The sequence below is a fragment of the Mytilus edulis genome, chromosome 11 (genome assembly GCF_963676685.1).
Source record: "Mytilus edulis chromosome 11, xbMytEdul2.2, whole genome shotgun sequence".
Lineage (NCBI taxonomy): Eukaryota > Metazoa > Mollusca > Bivalvia > Mytilida > Mytilidae > Mytilus > Mytilus edulis.
In genome coordinates this window covers 81,369,642-81,388,060 of record NC_092354.1, presented here as the reverse complement: position 1 = coordinate 81,388,060, position 18,419 = coordinate 81,369,642, and the positions used below count along the sequence as shown (strand labels likewise).

The following is an 18,419-nucleotide window of genomic DNA, read 5'->3' as shown; positions in this document are numbered from 1 at the left end:
TCAAAATATCTAACTTTACCATTGTCTATCTGAACCAAGTTAGGAATATGACAGTTGTTTTCCATTCGTTTGATGGGTTTGATCTTTTCCTTTTGAACTTTCCGTGGAGTTTTTTTTGTTATTTTACTCTTTTCCATGATTTTACATACATCTACTAGTAGGTTTTTAATGAATCTGACACTTTTGGTCGCTGTATTCAACCGATTTAAAACTACAAGCTCATTGTGTTTATGATTATATAGTTCTTACACTGAGTTTTCCGTTTATTTATTCATGACAATTTAAAACGGTTAAAAATAATCAACAAATGTTTGCTATTTACTAATAACTAATCAATTTCCTTTAGTCTAGAATTTAACTGTATTGTAGGACCTTTTGTCTGATTTTAAAAATATACCTTAAATATTCGAATGAACTCTCGCCGCGATATAGCCCTTTTGTACTAATTCGGTGTAAAGCATACATCAATTAATCAATCAATCTACTAAGAACAACATATTGGTACTGAATAGATTGTCTGATAAGGTATTTATTTTCTAACAGAATAAAACTCCTCTTCATTTGGTTAGAAACAAAGAAGTTGCTCAAATTTTAATTCAACATGGAGCCGACATTCACAGTAGAGATAGATATGTGAGTAAATATTACATAGTCATCAATTATCAGTCTAAAAGATAACTTAATAGGACAGGGAACACAATATACACCTTTTGATATATATATAATGATGCTTAGTCTTAAGACAATAACGTCCTCAAAAACATTTTCACTGATTTTAACAGTAGAGATACAAATGACAGTATGTACTACGTAGTAAGGAATGCTAAGTCTAAAAGATAACTTCATGTGACATGGAACACACCTAAAACTCCTTGATATATACTATGGTGCTCGTCTAAAGATAATAACGAACCCCAAAACATGTAATAGGGTGTCAATAGTAGAGGTAGAAAGATGAGTTTGAATTACTTATTTAGTAATGATCTGTCTGAATTAATGATACCTTCATGGCACAGGGAACATATCAAATCCTCGTCGATTGATATTATGTTGCTTAGTCTGAAAGATAAGGTAACTATAAACGTTTCCCTAATATACGCAGACCATACGATTACAATTGTTATTTTTTAAACTTAAAATAAGTTTATACATGTAGATGACATGAATCTATCGATGAATTAAGTATATCATATAATTCATTGTAATTGTTCTTTCCACCAATACATGTATGTGTCTGAATCTTTTGTATTTTCCTAGTAACTTTTGTATCTTACACGTATAAAGCAGAACTATCAGTTTGATTGTACATCTTTTGTTGTAGCGTTGATATTGAAAAAATAAACAATAAATTCAATTCGACTACGCCTTGTATTATTCAAAATCAAAATCTTACAACAGTCCCTTTGTCATTCCTAGTCTATAAGAAATACAAGAACGAACATTTGAAGCTTTATACATATTACCAATCTTTCTCAAATTGCTCGTTCATAAATTTAGCAATGACATAGAAACAAAGATTTTAACTCATGACCCGACAACTATCAAATATTGTTAACCGTCAAATTGGTACTGATTGATTTCATTTAATGCAGTTTGTTTGCTTGTTATATTTTATAATAGAAACAAACTCCGCTCCATGTGTCCCAGGACATAGACATTGCTGAAATATTTATTCAGAATAAAGCCGATGTTAACAGTAGAGATAGCAATGTGAGTATGTATTAGTTTATAAGTTATAGTTGGTTTAAATCAAAGCCTAATGGCTAAGGGAAAATTTAAATAATCATCAATTTATATGTTGGTGCCTAGTCTTAAAATTTGAGGTAAACATAGCATGCTGTTCGGTGTGATCCAAGGCTCCGTGTTGAAGGCCGTACCTTGACCAATAATGGTTTACTTTGATAAATTGTTATTTGAATGGGAGTTGTCTCATTGGCACTCATACCACATCTTCCTATATCTATCAATCTTTCACTTACATACACAGACCAGACCATCTCGAATCTCCTTTTTAATACTTAAATTTGTTACTGGAGAACATTATTTTAGCCATATATCACGTATATCTAATGCGTGTAAAGTTCAACAATGTGTGTCTCAATCCTTTGGTTATTCCCAATTACGCATTGTAACTTACACCTTTTCAATTTGAGCAGAAATTATATTATTACTATACATCTGTTGCTACCACGTTGATATTGAAACATCACTATTTCAATTTCAAAAATGTTTGCATTACTTGAAAAGGGACCTTCTGTCATTCATTGTCCTTCAATATATTTACTGGCCCCATATATACCATATTACCGTAAATTCCATATGGGGTGAGAGCGAAGCTCGAATCCCCATATTGAATATACTGACCCCATATATACCGTATTATGTCACTAGCACACTATGTAACGAATTTATCCTACGACTATCTTAACGTGTACAATTTAGACTTGTGATCTATCAAAATGAGCAAGCCGGTCTTTAAGAAACTACTTCCATTGATCCTACAAGAATAGCCAACGATAACAACTTGTTAGGTTTAAATGTGTTTAATGAATTTATTTCAATCTTAATCATCAATTTCTTCGTCTGTTGAAATCTTCAAAGATTTTTTCTCAGTTCCGTTTTTTTTTTATAAAGGGACGTAACACCACTAACCGTGTATGAAATAAGCCCCGCATCCCTTCTACCTCTTATGGTATATAAAGGGACGTAGCTCCACTACTAACCGTGTATGAAATAAGCCCCGCCTACCTACTAACCTAATATCAAATATACACGGTCTTCACGCGGACGCTTTTAACCAATCACATTCCTAGAAATGTATAGGAGGTAAGATAATAATTCATACGCTCCTATACTATTCTTATATTAATTCATATGCTTTTTAGAATTTCTGTTTTCATCAAATTTGAAAGTTAACTAGTTTCATCTGAAAAGGGACAATACATATACTTGGCGTTGACAACAAGGCCACATTGCAAGCGAAAAGTTTTATATTCCCACGGGCCTTTTAACTGATTGCAAAAAGTGTAAACACAATATTTGTCCATCTCTTTTCCATTGAACGGCATAACACATTTCATTTTATCTGTTGTCTGACTTTTCTTATTCCGTTTGCTTCATTTCCATTTTAACTTTATTGATATTATCTTAATTCTGTGATTTTTTCTATGTGTTTGCTTTGTTCCGGTCTTTCATTTTCGCCACGTTGTCTTCCTTGCTGTTTTATATGTGTTGACTTTCTCTCTCTCTGATTTTGATTTTGATTTGTTTATGTACTTCTATTTTTTTACATTATATCCTTGTTTGCATGTTTATTTTTCCTTAATTCAAATGACGTCATTTTATGTTGAATCTTTAGTTTTATTGGAGCCACCAGTTTTACCTATTTTCAAAGCAGATTCTGACAACATCTGTCCACCAACCAATTGCTTTTCGATGATGTTTCGCAATTCAAATGTGAACATAGATTTATAAGTTTTTTGTTATTGTTCCTCATGAATTGGCGCTTGTAAAACGTATCACTTTACACATTGTTGATTATTTTTTTTCACTCAATATAATTATACAAGTACGTAAAATGAAAAAAGCAACTTGATTCAATCCTGATCGAACCCTACATTCCTGTTATGACTCAATTATGCGTCAGATAGAGGAGCGAAACCAACAATTAAACAAAACGAATATTGATTAAGGAGATGTGGTATGATTGCAAATTGGTCAATTTTCCTCAATAGACCAAATTACGCAGATGTATGCAACTATAAGTTACCATACAGCATTCAACAATGAGGAAAACTCAAACCTTATTTGAAGCTATAAGAGAACAGACATGACACAATGTAAAACAATTCAAACGATTAAACAAGCGGCCTGATTTATTTACAAGTTTCAATGTACGTAATATACCCAACGGTTAAGATTTATTCCAAATATGATATTTACAGTTAATGATATAGATAAACTCATTATAGATAGCAGGATTGAAATTTGATAATAACGCCAGACGCGCGTTTCGTCTACAAAAAACTTATCAGTGACGCTCGATGCAAACAATATTGAAAAGGCCAAATAAAGTACAAAGTTGAAGATCATTGAGGACCAAACGTTCCTAAAAGTAGTCCACATAAACGTATTTCACTGTTGATAACACCTCATCTACAATATAAAATCACATTATAATATTTAAATCTGGAAGGTTTATGACTCTGTTTTTATATACTCATTGCAAACTATGTTTTTTGGGGGTTTTTCCAGTTATATATATTTATTGAAATCTTTACATTTGTTAGTTTAAAAAATCGATTACCGGTACCTTATCCCGGCCTCGTTAACATTAGTAATGACATTTATACCTACAGGAGTTAGTGGTTGTTAGTAATATTTATTAAATATCTATATAATATACCGGTATAAACACATGTAAGTTAAATGCTAACACATAAGATGGTTCAACATACACTGTGTCTAAACCACACCGGCAAAATTTGTTCGGACTCGATGGTATCTAACATCCGGCACAATGACGGAACATTAATAGACAGAAGAAAGCTAGGTTTCTCCTTATTTTCCTATTTTTTTATGATATCGAAGAATATATATACATATACAACTATTTTCTATTGTGATATGCAATATTGTCTACAACCGTTCTATATTAACGGAGAAATAAGTAAAAATGCACGTCAAAATGACGAATTGAGTGAACCTTGCCTCGAAATTGTTTAATTTCTCGTTAAATTGTTCACATTGTACGGAAAGAAAGGTACGGGAAGATAGATACTGACACGGAGATTGCAAAACTTGTTTTTATGAACATCTCAATACTTATATTTCTGAGTATGGAACGAAAGAAATGGGTCATGTCAAAATGGAACTGGCCGGTTTCGTCAATGTTTACCACCCGGTTTGGTCATAGATTTCACAATACATAACCCGGTTTGGTCAAATAAAAAAAATCATAATCGCATTGCATTATTATTGATAATTTAACTTCAGTGTTAAAAAGAAGTTTTGTGACCGGTCGTTGGGAAACAAGTTCTTTCACAGGACAACGGCTTAGTATTTACTAGTATATGATTAATCTCAGATTAAAATAAATAATAACGGCAAACACTAGAATTCCTACTCTTATAGAACACAAATAATTTTTATTTTACTTTGCATTCAAACATTTTTAACAGCAGAATAGATAGAATTGAAGGTTATAACGCAAATTGAGGTTAAAGCTCTCAAATATGCGTTTTCTATATGAATTATGGAAAATATGTTTAAACGTGAAATTAGAGTTAAACTTTGCGGTCTTAAAAAATCGAAACACACAATTGATATGTGATTTTCTCGTACAATAGGATGGACACCTTTATAAGTAATCTAATCATTCTATGTATGGAATCTTTTCTATGATCGTTAAAAATAAATCTTCTTAAGGATAAACGTTGATGATAAGACAAATGTATATATGCATGCATAATCGACATGGGAAATGAATGTTTATAGGAAGAAAAGGATTACAACTACCATGCATCAAAGGTGGGGTCGGGGGGGTGGGGGGTGCAATCTATACGTCTTCTAGATTCGCCACTTATCTTATGAAGTATATACCGAATTAAAATATTGTAAGAAATAAGAAAACAGGGACACCCGCGAAATCGGATTATGTGAGTTTGATTATGTTTATTATAAACATTCTCATTGATATTTTTAAACAAGCGACGACACTAAGTGATTCGAATTCATAGCGTTTTGAACTATTTGTATAAAGCTGCATATGTCAAAAGTTAGAAGGTTTGACTGTAACATATACAAGTATGGAACACAGATCTAACGATTTTTTTCCCAATTTGCCATGTCCATTGCCCTTGCCCTTGACCTCATTTCTATATCATTTTTCCTTTGGCCACAGACTTTCATCATAAATTGAATTTCGACCATTTAAGCATTTGTGACATGTCAGTGCGTACATGTAAATATAAATAATATGTCTTATTTTTTTTATTGAAAAAAAACCGCCAGTGAAGTTGTTTGCTATGTCCGATCCGATTCGAGAAATTTGAAAATTTTCAGTTGTTACACATTTTTTTTTTAAATTCAAGAACGGTGTAATTTTGTTTGGAATTCTTGATTGTTTTTGGCTCACTTGACCCAACAGGAAAAGTTTTTTTTTCATCACTTGACACCGGTCGACCGTCGTTCATTATCTTTCAATACAATTTTTTACATACATGTTCACATCTAAAATTACTAGGCTGCATTTAACAACCTTAATTGAAATCATGTCTTTTTTTAATTATAATTAGGGTATCTAGTTTTAAAAAGTTTACTGTGACACCGCTTGTCAACCACGATGGCCTTCGTGGCTAAGAAATAAACAAAGGGGGGCATGCAAGTGCATGATGTCAATTATTTAAAAAAACAGCCGTAGACATAGACAATTTGAAAGGGCCAGATGATTATCTTCAAAATATTGAGCTCTAACATTTGTCCAATTACTATAAAATTCTCACATTTGTTCTTAAAGGAGTTATTGCACTGCCCATAAATGACGAATTTGAAGTTCTTTTTGTCAATTTCTATCTATTATTTTCAAACATATATATATAAGTCATATAGCAAAAATGACGTAGGAAGTCGAGAAGATATACAAATAAATCGACTTGGCCGATATCCTAATAAAACTTATTGACCTTTAATTAAGAGTTTTTTTTCATTTCATTGCGTTTTAACACGCCCGTCACAATTTTGACAGGACGTATTATTGTATAAATCCGTCCGTCCGTCTGTCCTTCCTTCCATCCGTCCGTTCCTCCATCTATCAGTCATTCTGTCCGTCCGTCCGTCTGTCTATCCGTCTATCCTTCTGTCCAGCGTAAACATGTTGCACCGTAACTTGAGAACAGCTTATTTAGTTTTCATGAAACTTAACAAAGTTATTTCTTCAAATGGTCAAACGATCTGTAAACTTTTTAGTGAAAATCAAATTAAATCTTTTTTAAGTGACAGAACTTTGTAAGTAAAACAGGAGTGAATTTTTTTTTAACATGTCGCGCCATATCTCAAAACGATTTATCATTATTGCATCAAACTTTACACACTACTTAGTTATATAAATCTTAACTTCTGCATACTTTTTGGTGATGTTTTAAATTTTGTTTATTAAGCGTTATTTAAGTTTTCTTTGTAAAAAAAAAGGGGGGGTCACATACTGCGATGTATCTCAAAACCTATATAAAATATCATAATGTTAATGTTAAAAAAATAATTAGATATCAGTGTTTGCTATTGAGTATTTATATTCAGTTTAAAATTAGTTTGAAGATCAGTGAAATAACGGATACGACTTTCATAAGGAAAATGTGTAGTACTATAATTACCTATGTGAATAAATGTAAACACACTAAGTTTACTTTATAATAAATATATATTTTAATTCTTTCGAAAGAAAATGTTCAGATTCGTGTTAACGTTGCTTTTCATAAATTGTTGGTTTTAAAAAAATATAAAAAACCATATTATATATATAGACGAAACCGGGTGTTGTGTAGTAAACAACAATGACGAAACCGGTGTATTTTAATTTGACATGACCCATTTCTTTCGTTTCATACACAGAAATACAAGTATTGAGATGCTCATAATGACTAGTTTTGCAATATTTGTGTCAGTATCTATCTTCCCGTACCTTTCTTTCCGTACAATATGAACAATTTAACGAGAAATTAAACAATTTCGAGGCAAGGTTCACTCAATTCGTCATTTTGACATGCATTTTTACTTATTTCTTCGTTAATATAGAACGGTTGTAGAAAATATTGCATATCACAATAGAAAATAGTTGTATATATATATTTATTCTTCGATATCATTAAAAAAATAAGAAAATAAGGAGAAACCTATCTTTCTTCTATCTATTTATGTTCCGTCATTGTGCCGGATGTTAAATACCATTGAGTCCGATCAAATTTTGCCGGTGTGGTCTAGACACGTAGACATATATGTCTAATATAACAAACAAAAACAAAACTATTTTTCAAAAATGAGCTTTTTAGTTTCGGATTTTTTGGAATCAACGAAGATGATAAGTCAAGAGTAATTTCATTTCTTTTTTTCTTTTTCTTCTCTCTTCCCTCTTTTGTGTTAATGCAATGAATGTTCAAATGATTTTATCAAACTTTAACCCATCCTCCCTCCCAATAAAAAAATTGAAAAAAATAGTAAAGTAAAATAACTAAGACAAACTTTAAAACACACTGAAAGTAATAAAAAAGAAGACAAAAAGGAAAGGGTAAACATTTATGAATAGATAAATAAATATCAGGAAATACCAATGTAAAGAGGTAAAAAGAAAAAAAAGAAATGAGAACCACTTGCATTCACTTTCAGTTTATTTCAGTCTCTCATACACACATACAACTCTTAGTTACATACACACATGCATTACTTACTTATGTACATTATTATTGTTTATAATTATATGCATCAAAATATAAACAAAAATTAATTTAAAAACACAGATTAATATCACACTCTATAGTGGAAATATATATTGTAATGGGGTCCAAAATTTTTCATATACATCATATACATCAACATTAATTTTTTTCTTTGCAACATAATATCCACATGACTGATATTGTTTTATTCTATTTTTAAAACCAAAAATATTAGGAGTAAGTTGCTTAAACTTACATTTGTATATATATTTTTTTGCTACTATAAATAACAGATTTATGAATAAGCTTTCTGAATAGAAACCAAGGAATATCTGCTTTTTACTGATGGCAAAATCCCTGCTAAACAATCTTATTTGCTGAAAAAAATGAGGACCAAAATTGAGACGTTATTGGACAATCATAGAAAAAATGTACAAAAGTTTCGTCATCAAGATTACAAAAAGTACATAAACTAGAATCTTTCTTCTTTATTCTATACAAAGAGTTTGTAGGAATTATTTGGTGCAGTATTTTGTATTGAAAACTTTTTCAGTAGATATATTTGCAAGACTTCCTTAGTAGCATACAATTATTTTGCCAAATTTCAATTTCTGAGTCTATCAGTTGCTCCCATTTCAGATTTTTTTTTAAGGGATTGTTGAAATATATGATCAATTAGACTCTTATACACAAATTTTGGTTTCTCATTATTAATAATCTGATTACAAAAAGGGTCAGAGATGTTGCCGTTTTTTAATCACAGTATTCTTTTATGTCGTCTTTAGTATATTTTGGAATATTGGAGATTAGACTGTAATATTCGAAAAATTATTTGTTAGAATCTTTTGTCTAATTTCTTGAGATGTAAAGAAATCTTTGTTTTAACCATTTACAAGGTCTTCTACATACTGTACACCAAAGTCCTTCCATTGCATATAAATAGTGTAATCTGAAATAGGCACAACATTTAAAATATCTAGCGATGATTTATCATGTGTACAAGCCTTAGTATTAGGCTTTGCAGTATGATAGCAAAAAAAAAAGTTTTCCAAAAAGCATCTTTAACATAGCCGTGAATTTCTAGCAGTTTTTCTTTTTGTAACGAAAAGACTCTGTCACCACAAAATTTGGTTAATTCAGACTGTAATAATGTCTACCATAATCCCTCTAAATTCAAAAGAAGTCTTCTAACCCAGCTTATTTTTAGATATGTACTAAAAGATGACAAATGTACCATGTTCAAACCTCACTGCATAAAATCTCCAATTAGTGTATTGCGTTTCATACGTTCTAATTTCCCATTCCAAATAAAGTAATGAAAGAGTGTCTTGATTTTCTTTGTGAAATTTATATCTAACATAGCTTGTAAATCTAATGAAAAATTTATTTCTAAAAGTTTGAAATTTGACTTAAATGACACTGGTGATAATGTATAAAACACATTAGATTGGTTTCACAGTATTGGCGTAATCTATGAAGAGTATTTAAAAATTCATTTAAAAAATGAAAAAAAAAACACAACCAAAAATGTATCAACGATTATCTTACTTCAAGTAATTTTTTTATGGAATTTAATAGTTAATATAAGCAAAGCAGAGTTTAACTGCAGTGGATGCAGAGATCATATATAGGCAACCGTACAGCCTTCAACACTCCGTATAGTCAGCTACAAAAGACCACCATGCACTATGTGAAAAAAAACGAAAAAACTAACGGACTATTTTACAAAAAAACAAATATGACACATATGTATACAACGACAACAATTAAACTTCATGCTCCTGACTTGGGGCAGGTACATAAAGAAAGTGCACGTGGCGGAGTTTAACATGTATGTGAGCGAACATCGGACTGTAACAGTTATGTAACAGCACAACACGAGAAAAAAATGTAAACTAGACAAAGTGATGCCCCGCACTCCACTCATTTAACCCCAAAAAGGACAATGTTCAATTTTTCTCCCAAAAGAGGAAAAATAATAAAAAGAAAAAACCCTGACCACATGCGCAGCTTCAATACATGTACAAACAGCTAGCAGAGTGATAAACTCCTAGCATTCAAACTGTAGGAGGAGTTATCTGGAAACGCCCTACTTATGCAAGTAAATTTCCCAAAAATGACAAAGTTCAACTTTCTCCCAAAAGACCACATATTCATAAAAATTAAACCCTGACCACAGGCAGAACACCTTCAATATATGTACAAACAGATAGTAAAGAGAAAACTTCCTAGGATTCAAACTGTTGGAGGAGTTATGCGGAATAAATATATACCCAAAATGGGACGGAAAGACGGACGGACGGACAGAGGTTAAACACTATGCCCCCAACTTTCAGTTGCTGTAAAGTTGCGATGGCTTAAAAAACAGTTAAATTAGCTGACTCAATAGATCGGTATGACTGGGTAATTTAAATCCATCGGGGGTGATCTCGGGTTCCCCAGAAAGATAAGGAGATTCTGCTCAACGTGTGGCACCCGTCGTTTTATTCGCGAAATTACAAACCGAGTGATTTGGTTTTATTTGGAAGTTCACATTCGAGTGAAAGATAGAGGTATTATGGTTACGACAACTGTAACATGTTCGTCGTCCCATGTGAAGCAGATATTCTATAAAGTTTATTTTTCAATTAGTGCGAGATAGATCACAGAATTCAATTGATTAAAAATAAAAGATTGATATTCGTATATATGTTCAAATGATCATAAACGCTAAAAAAAAATCGGAGAATTCTTATTTTATAGTATTGATGCTTTTTCGCTAAGTCAGAGCCCCCCTCCCCTGACTTTCCTGTGATTAAAGTGTGAGTTGATTTGAAGTGTCTCATTTGTTAACAAAAAAATATTAGTCTTTTGATTTGTGTCTGCGACATCAATGTAGCGGCAGTGAGATACAATAACGTCGTCGAAAGTGGCGTCATTTCGGGACCCTTTATAACTTACTATAGGGTATGGGTTTTGCTCATTGTTGAAAACCATAGTTTTGTTTTAGTTAAATAAAACCGAATTAAACTGTTTTGACATGATAAATTTATTACCTCCATGAAGTGTTTTAAAACTTGTATAGGAGTTTTTCCTCAATATCAAGAAAAAGCATCTACAGAAAAAAAAATCAAATCTTTTGACCGATGAATGTACAGCCGATCAACATTACGCTTTTACACTGAAAGCAGCAATATCAGGCGAGACACAGCGTTCCGTGGACTATTTAAAAAAATATTATAATACTGCTTCTATTTGAGAACTTCGGATCAAATAACAGAACCAAGTGGTTTGGGGATATCCCAATTATATCCGAAATACTGTAAAAATTATAGGATTTTATTATTTTATTATTGTCTGCCGTTCCCCTTTTTCATACCAAATAACTTTGAACAACCACTCGAACTTTAATTTGAACTTTAAATTTGGCGATACCCATCCAAAGCATATTAAACAAAAGTGTGTGACTCAAACTCGAAGTCCAACTCGAAACTTAATGCTAATTAGAACTTCAATTCTAAGCATGACTTGAATTCGAAAACTAATTCAAAGTTTAACTCAAACAGTAACCCGAACTTTAATTTGAACACTTATTAGATGGATGGCCACATGCATTCAAGGCACATACAACATGGATATCTATCTAAAAATAGAACAGGTTTTTCCGAATTGGTCAAGTGGTTTTACCTCATCAGGTAATGGGGTAACCACATCAAAGAATGACAGGACCACATCAAAGAATGACAAGACCACATCAAATAATGAAACAAACACATCAATTTGTGTAAAATCGTCAAATTTTGCAACATCATTAAGTAATGTTAAAACCATATAAAGAATAGACAAATCATCTTTACGAAATAACAAAACCACATCATGTAATGAAACAACTACATTACGTTGAAATATGTTAAATGTCCTTCGAAGTTAACCAAAGCTACATTAGAGTAAGGAATATTGAGAAATGTGTATTACCATACAAATATATCATGCTTACAAGGGGTATTTGCCCACAATACAGGGTGGAGAGGTACAAATTTCCAGAACCGTTAGTTCATACTTATTCTTTGTTGTGTTACTTATTATGAACTGTTGCAAAATAACAAATATAAAGCTTGGTTGCTGATCTTTGTAATTGATGCAAGAAAATTCATCGGCAAAATATTACTCAAGTGTCGTCTTCAACCATTGTTTGCGTAAATTGGACTTTGATTAAACTCCATATAAGGAATTGTATACAGTTTGTCCACTTGTGAGTTGATGTAGGTCATATCTTGTATTCTCCGGAAACTGATAAGAAGTACAAATTATAATACAAAAATATGTTGACGCCATATTATTGATAATAAATATGTGACGTAAGAGCAAATCAAGAAGAATCATGCTTATAGAAAAGTCAATAAAAAATTTTAAAACAACGAAACAGTACTCGTTACATAGCTGAACGCTTTTTTTTATTTGACAATCTTAATGTATTTCTTATACTGGGGGACGTTCCGTCCCCGGGGGTATCACCAGTTCAGTAGTTAACACTTCGGTGTTGACATGAATATCATTAAATTATGGTCATTTTTATAAATTTCCTGTTTACAAAACTTTGAATTTATCGGAAAACTAAGGATTTTCTTATCCCAGGCATAGATTACCTTAGCAGTATTTGGCACAACTTTTCGGAATTTTAGATCTTCAATGCTCTTCAACTTTGTACTTGTTTGGCTTTATAAATATTTTGATATGAGCGTCACTGATGAGTCTTATGAAGACGAAACGCGCGTCTGGCGTACTAAATTATAATCCTGGTACCTTGGATAACTAATTATATTTGCACTGCAGATGGTTCAAACTCTTTCAACAACATAATTGGAAATATGTAAACCCTCTCAAGGATGTACTTACCAGGTGAAATTTTAAAATCTAGAATTCAAAATTGATACTATAAGTCAGAAGAGCATAAGTTAAGGAACAACATTAGCTAAAAATATTAATAGGTTATAGGGTTTCTTTTCGGGATAAATAAAAAAGAAAACAAAATGGCGGTAATTTTTACCCTATATTTGTATTGGTAGTATTTTGGTCTCAAATTTAAAGAAAAGTCATCTAGAATCTGCTTAAATTTTTGTTAATGACCTTTTGTGATGTATTGAAGTCTTATATCAAAAGAAAAATGGGTGATATGGGGCAAAATAATATACCCTGTATCGAAGAAAAAAGTCAAATTTTTAAGCAGATCGATCATTTCACCAAAATTTCTGAAACTCAGCTAAGTACAGCCTTAATTCATTTTACTATTGTAGTGTTTTTACTTCATTTTGACCTTTAACCTTAGATGTTAAGATACCAATTGTTTCCATGCAGCAGGTTTTTAACATAAGTTGATGAAAAACTAATGCATAATCAATATTTGCCAAACCTGATAATCATGTAAAACCCACGTCTTATGAAATATATGGACGAAAAACATGTGATTTGACAAATCAATCTGTTGATGTTGCAAACACCATTGTAAAAACGGAAGACAGTGTTTGTATATAACATGAACACATCTAACTAGTGACGATTGCTCTTTCAATCAAAATAATCAAGATACAAAAAGGAAGCAAAACGTGGAAGACATATTTACGCTAGCAGTATATATGATTTTATTATAGGGAATTAAACCGTTGGACTGTGTGGAAGAAAACTACAAAAAAAATCATTGGTTCATGGACAAAAAAAAGGTAATTCAACGTTAATGATAAAGTCAATAATTGGTATTTTTTAGTAAGTTTGTTAATTATCAGCAGTTTTTAATTTTCTGTTTAACTTTGCAGAACTATAACACATCTGATATCATGGAATTATCCAAATATATTTTGTTCTTTGTTTTAATGCAAACTTAACAAAAGCCGATACAGATTAGATGTTATCTAACCAACATTCAGATTTATACCAACATTCAGATTTATACCAACATACTTAAAACTTTACAAAATATTTCCTCTTTATGGAAAACCTTGCGTGAAATACCAAAGGGAGAATCGAAATGTATAGGTCGAGAAAAAAACGACCAAATCAGCCAGGTGGTTTAAGATACCAAAGTGATAGGACAGACTGACAAATTCTGGGGAAGATTCCAAAGGAAGAATCAAAACGTATAGTTCAAGGACAGACCAACAAAATCATGAAGAAAAGAAAAACTAAAGATATGAATTTAACTTAATACAGCGAGTATTATAGAAGTTTAAGCATATTCTGTATCACATTTGGAACTCGTCGTCAGGTCCGGTGTTTAATGTCATTATTGGATGTCACATTTGAGGTAAAGGTATTGATTTTGTTGACTTTTATAACGGACGTTTCCTCATTTCTTTTACTTGATAGTTCTTTGTTTTTAATTATTCATAATGAAACATTCTCTTTCTTTAAATGATCAAGGATGTTCCAAGGCTCTGTGTTGAAGATCGTATTTTGACCTATATTTTTTAACAATGTGACTAAAACTGGGGATAATCTCATGTGCTCCGGAGGAGTAGGCAGTGCCTCGCAACATGTCACACCCGTATTGGCATTATAGTCTATTAGTCTGTAATAAGGTTAAACTGATAAGTTTAATAAATATTTAACAACATCGTATTCCCCAAGATTTTTGAGAATACAACAAAAATGGGTATTTAGTACTTCTTAATTAATTACGTCTTCACATATGTGTGAGTCGAGCGTGGACAAATGCATGTCTAGTGTACTAAAGCAGAAGTCTGATATATTTAAAGAAGTTGTACTAGTTTACTCCTGATGATATTTATCATTTTAAGTCTGACTGAAGATATTATTTTTTCGATTGGGAGTTATGCTTTTTTAGGGTGATTCGGCTTTACATCAAGCAGCGAACCGAGGAGACTATCGTGCTGTGAAAACTTTGATTAGTTTAGGTGCCAATGTGTTGGCTCGAAATATTGAGGTAAGCCGTTTTTGACTTTCGTTAAAATATAACATACTATTTAAGATTTGATCTCAGTGTTTCTCCTGCTGCGCAAATATGTATATTTATATGCGTGTGTGGATGTTTTTAGCTTTAGGTTGGATTGTTTAAGTTGGCACCTACTGTAAGACAAACAGCCATCTGTTCGGAAATCAATCACTACCATTAATTGTCATGAAGTTAAAATGACGACGATTACTTTGCTTAGTCATTTGAATGTTGGCATTTTCGGCTTTATTGTCAATTCATATATCATTGTATATAAACTATTGTTTTTTAATATAACCATCTGGGTGCCATCTCTAATCCGTTATGTGTCAGCTTCGTACGGTAAATATACAGGCAACTAAATTACCGATATTTAAATACAATCGTAAGCTTTACCAAATAGAAATCAAACTAACAAACACAATACTGAGAGAATCGCACGAACTACTTAAGGAACGAAACCGGTAGCGTCAACAGTTTGTGTGTTTGCAACATCGATCGAACCGTTTCCATTGCAACACAAATGTATTGCTACCATACTGTTGTGTAGCCTGTAGTGTAAATACAATATGTATCAATACAAATATCATTTTATTACAGGGCATGATACCTTATGATTTGGCAGTAAGAGAAAAAATCAGCTTAAATCAGCAGAATGAGAAATTCAGTAGTTTCAGAGACACAGTACATTATCTAAAGGTATATGATATATTTCGTTCCGAAATTATACTTTCGTGTTTATAGAATCGCTTAAAATCTAAATATGTTCAATTGGATATATATTTCATACTAATTTATGCACAGCAGATACTGGTAGATATGAGATCTAGAATTGTTGTAAACAATCATTGCCTACATATGTATGAATGTCGATAATAAGTTTCCATGTTTACTGATTGTTTATACAAGTACCGCGCCATTTAGGTATCGCATACTACTGTCAACTTACTATTTTTTAAATGACTTCATATGCTAAGGTCGTGTAAATGCGAGTTTTACCATTCAAATATTGAAGAAAAATGAGTTTCGATATTAGACACTTTGAACATCAGATGATTATATAATACTTGTAAGTCAACTTACAAAATATCGATCTTTTGATCATGACATTAACAGAAGGAACCTTTTCCTCGAGTATATAAACACAAGGCAAAAACTCCTTTGTTGATGCAAGAGTTCAACGACCTGATGTAATCATTATTCGCCTTCTCTTTGCGTTTGACTTAGCTGAACAATATTAATGAAATAAAATATAACAACTATGATTTATCCTGTAGTATACTAACAAGGAATATACGACTTTATACATATACTGCTACAGGATATATTCTTTTGCTAACATCCCTTAGCATATATATGAGCAAACGGGACTAGCATAAATCAATGTGATGTCAAATGTTGGAATGTCGTATTTCATATCAATATTGTGCGAATATCATAGGTCTTGTAAAAAACTAAATGTTCCACTACATAGATGACATACTTTACGTGTTGATTAGTTCTTAGTTTAATATGTTGTGTCATGTGTACTTTCATTTGTCTGTTTGTATTTTTCATTTGTCTGTTTGTATTTTTCATTTGTAGCCATTGCGTTGTCAGTTAATTTTTTATCTATGAGTCTGACTCTCCCTCTGGTATCTTTAGCCCCTCTTTTACTGAAAGTTAAGAGACTATTTTTTTACGACATGCATGTATATTCCAATGAAAAAAAAACATAATAAAATAATTCTCCCTCATATCTTTACTAACATCGGGTCGGTTGATAAAAAGACTTAAAGACTAAAGATTGAATTGATTTCATTTTTTTTCAAATTGAGTAATTTCCGTTCATGATTAGCAACATTCCAGCAACATCTGCATCTGGAGTTTACATTTCACAGTTGACAATGATATGTCAGTGCTTACATTTTCTTTCAGTTCCTTGATAAAAGAGGGACGAAAGATACCAAAGGGACAGTAAAACTCATAAATTTAAAATATACTGACAACGCCATGGCTAAAAAGGAAAAAGACACACAGACAAACAATAGTACATATGACACAACATAGAAAATTAAAGAACAAGCAACACGAACCCCACCAAAAACAAGGGGTGATCTCAAGTGCTCCGGAAGGGTAAGCAGATCTTGCTCAACATGTGGCACCCGTCGTGTTGTTTATGTGATAACAAATCCGGTAAATAGTCTAAAAAGGTAGGTCACATTCATGAAAGGGAAGGGAGTTGTAGTTACGACGTAATGAACATATCCGATATCATTTGTGAAACGGTTATTCCATAACGGACAACCAACTCGTGATGGCGTCCGTAATTTTTACGAAGGGATGATTTCAACTTCGCCATTTGGAACTCTTGATTTAATAGCTTCCTTGTGAGCAGCAACACTCTATCAAGAAAATCATGATAGGGAATACCGTATCAATTGGGAAATATATACCCTGTATGCAGGTGCTGCTGGAATGTTGCTCCTTAGAAATGGAAAATTCACAATTGGAAAGGTGAAATTATATCGTTTGTCGTAAGGTTTTGTTTTCAATCGACCCTCATTGTCAATTTCTAGATGTAAGTCAAGATATGAGGCCGACTTAACTGTATCTGTAGTATCCTTTATCTATAGTTCGATAGGATAGATAGGTTCCACATAGTCACCAAATTTTGAATTATTTAGTGAAAGAACATCATCTATCTAGCGGAAAGTAGAGTTAAATGATACTTGTATCTACGTTGGTCATTCTTTTTTATGAAGCAATGCAATACCAACTCTTTAAATTTGTCTTTTAGTTTGGAATGTTGAATACTTGTGTAAAGAGTAGAAAAGTCAAATGTGTTAATACTATTACAAGATGAATGAGAGTTAGATTGTATGTATTCGAAAACATCTTTGGAATTTTTAAGTACCTACATCTGATTTACGCAACCTCTAGAATAGGCAGTTTCACAATAACTTTGAAGCCCGTCTTTGATTGCTGATAAAACAGATGTTAATAATTTAGAAAGGGGTTTCATGGAGCACTTGGAAACCCAGCAATATATCGTTGTTTGTAAGGACACTTATGTAGTTTTGGTA

General features: G+C 32.0%; 1 long non-coding RNA gene across 1 annotated transcript; it reads left to right on the top strand.

Moving 5' to 3' along the window:
* The first annotated feature begins 543 nt into the window (after nt 1-543).
* Nucleotides 544-14,126, top strand: LOC139496413 (uncharacterized). The gene is made up of 3 exons (XR_011657651.1): nt 544-633; nt 1,621-1,710; nt 14,057-14,126. It is a non-coding gene; the product is annotated as an uncharacterized lncRNA (long non-coding RNA).
* Nucleotides 14,127-18,419: the final 4,293 nt, after the last annotated feature.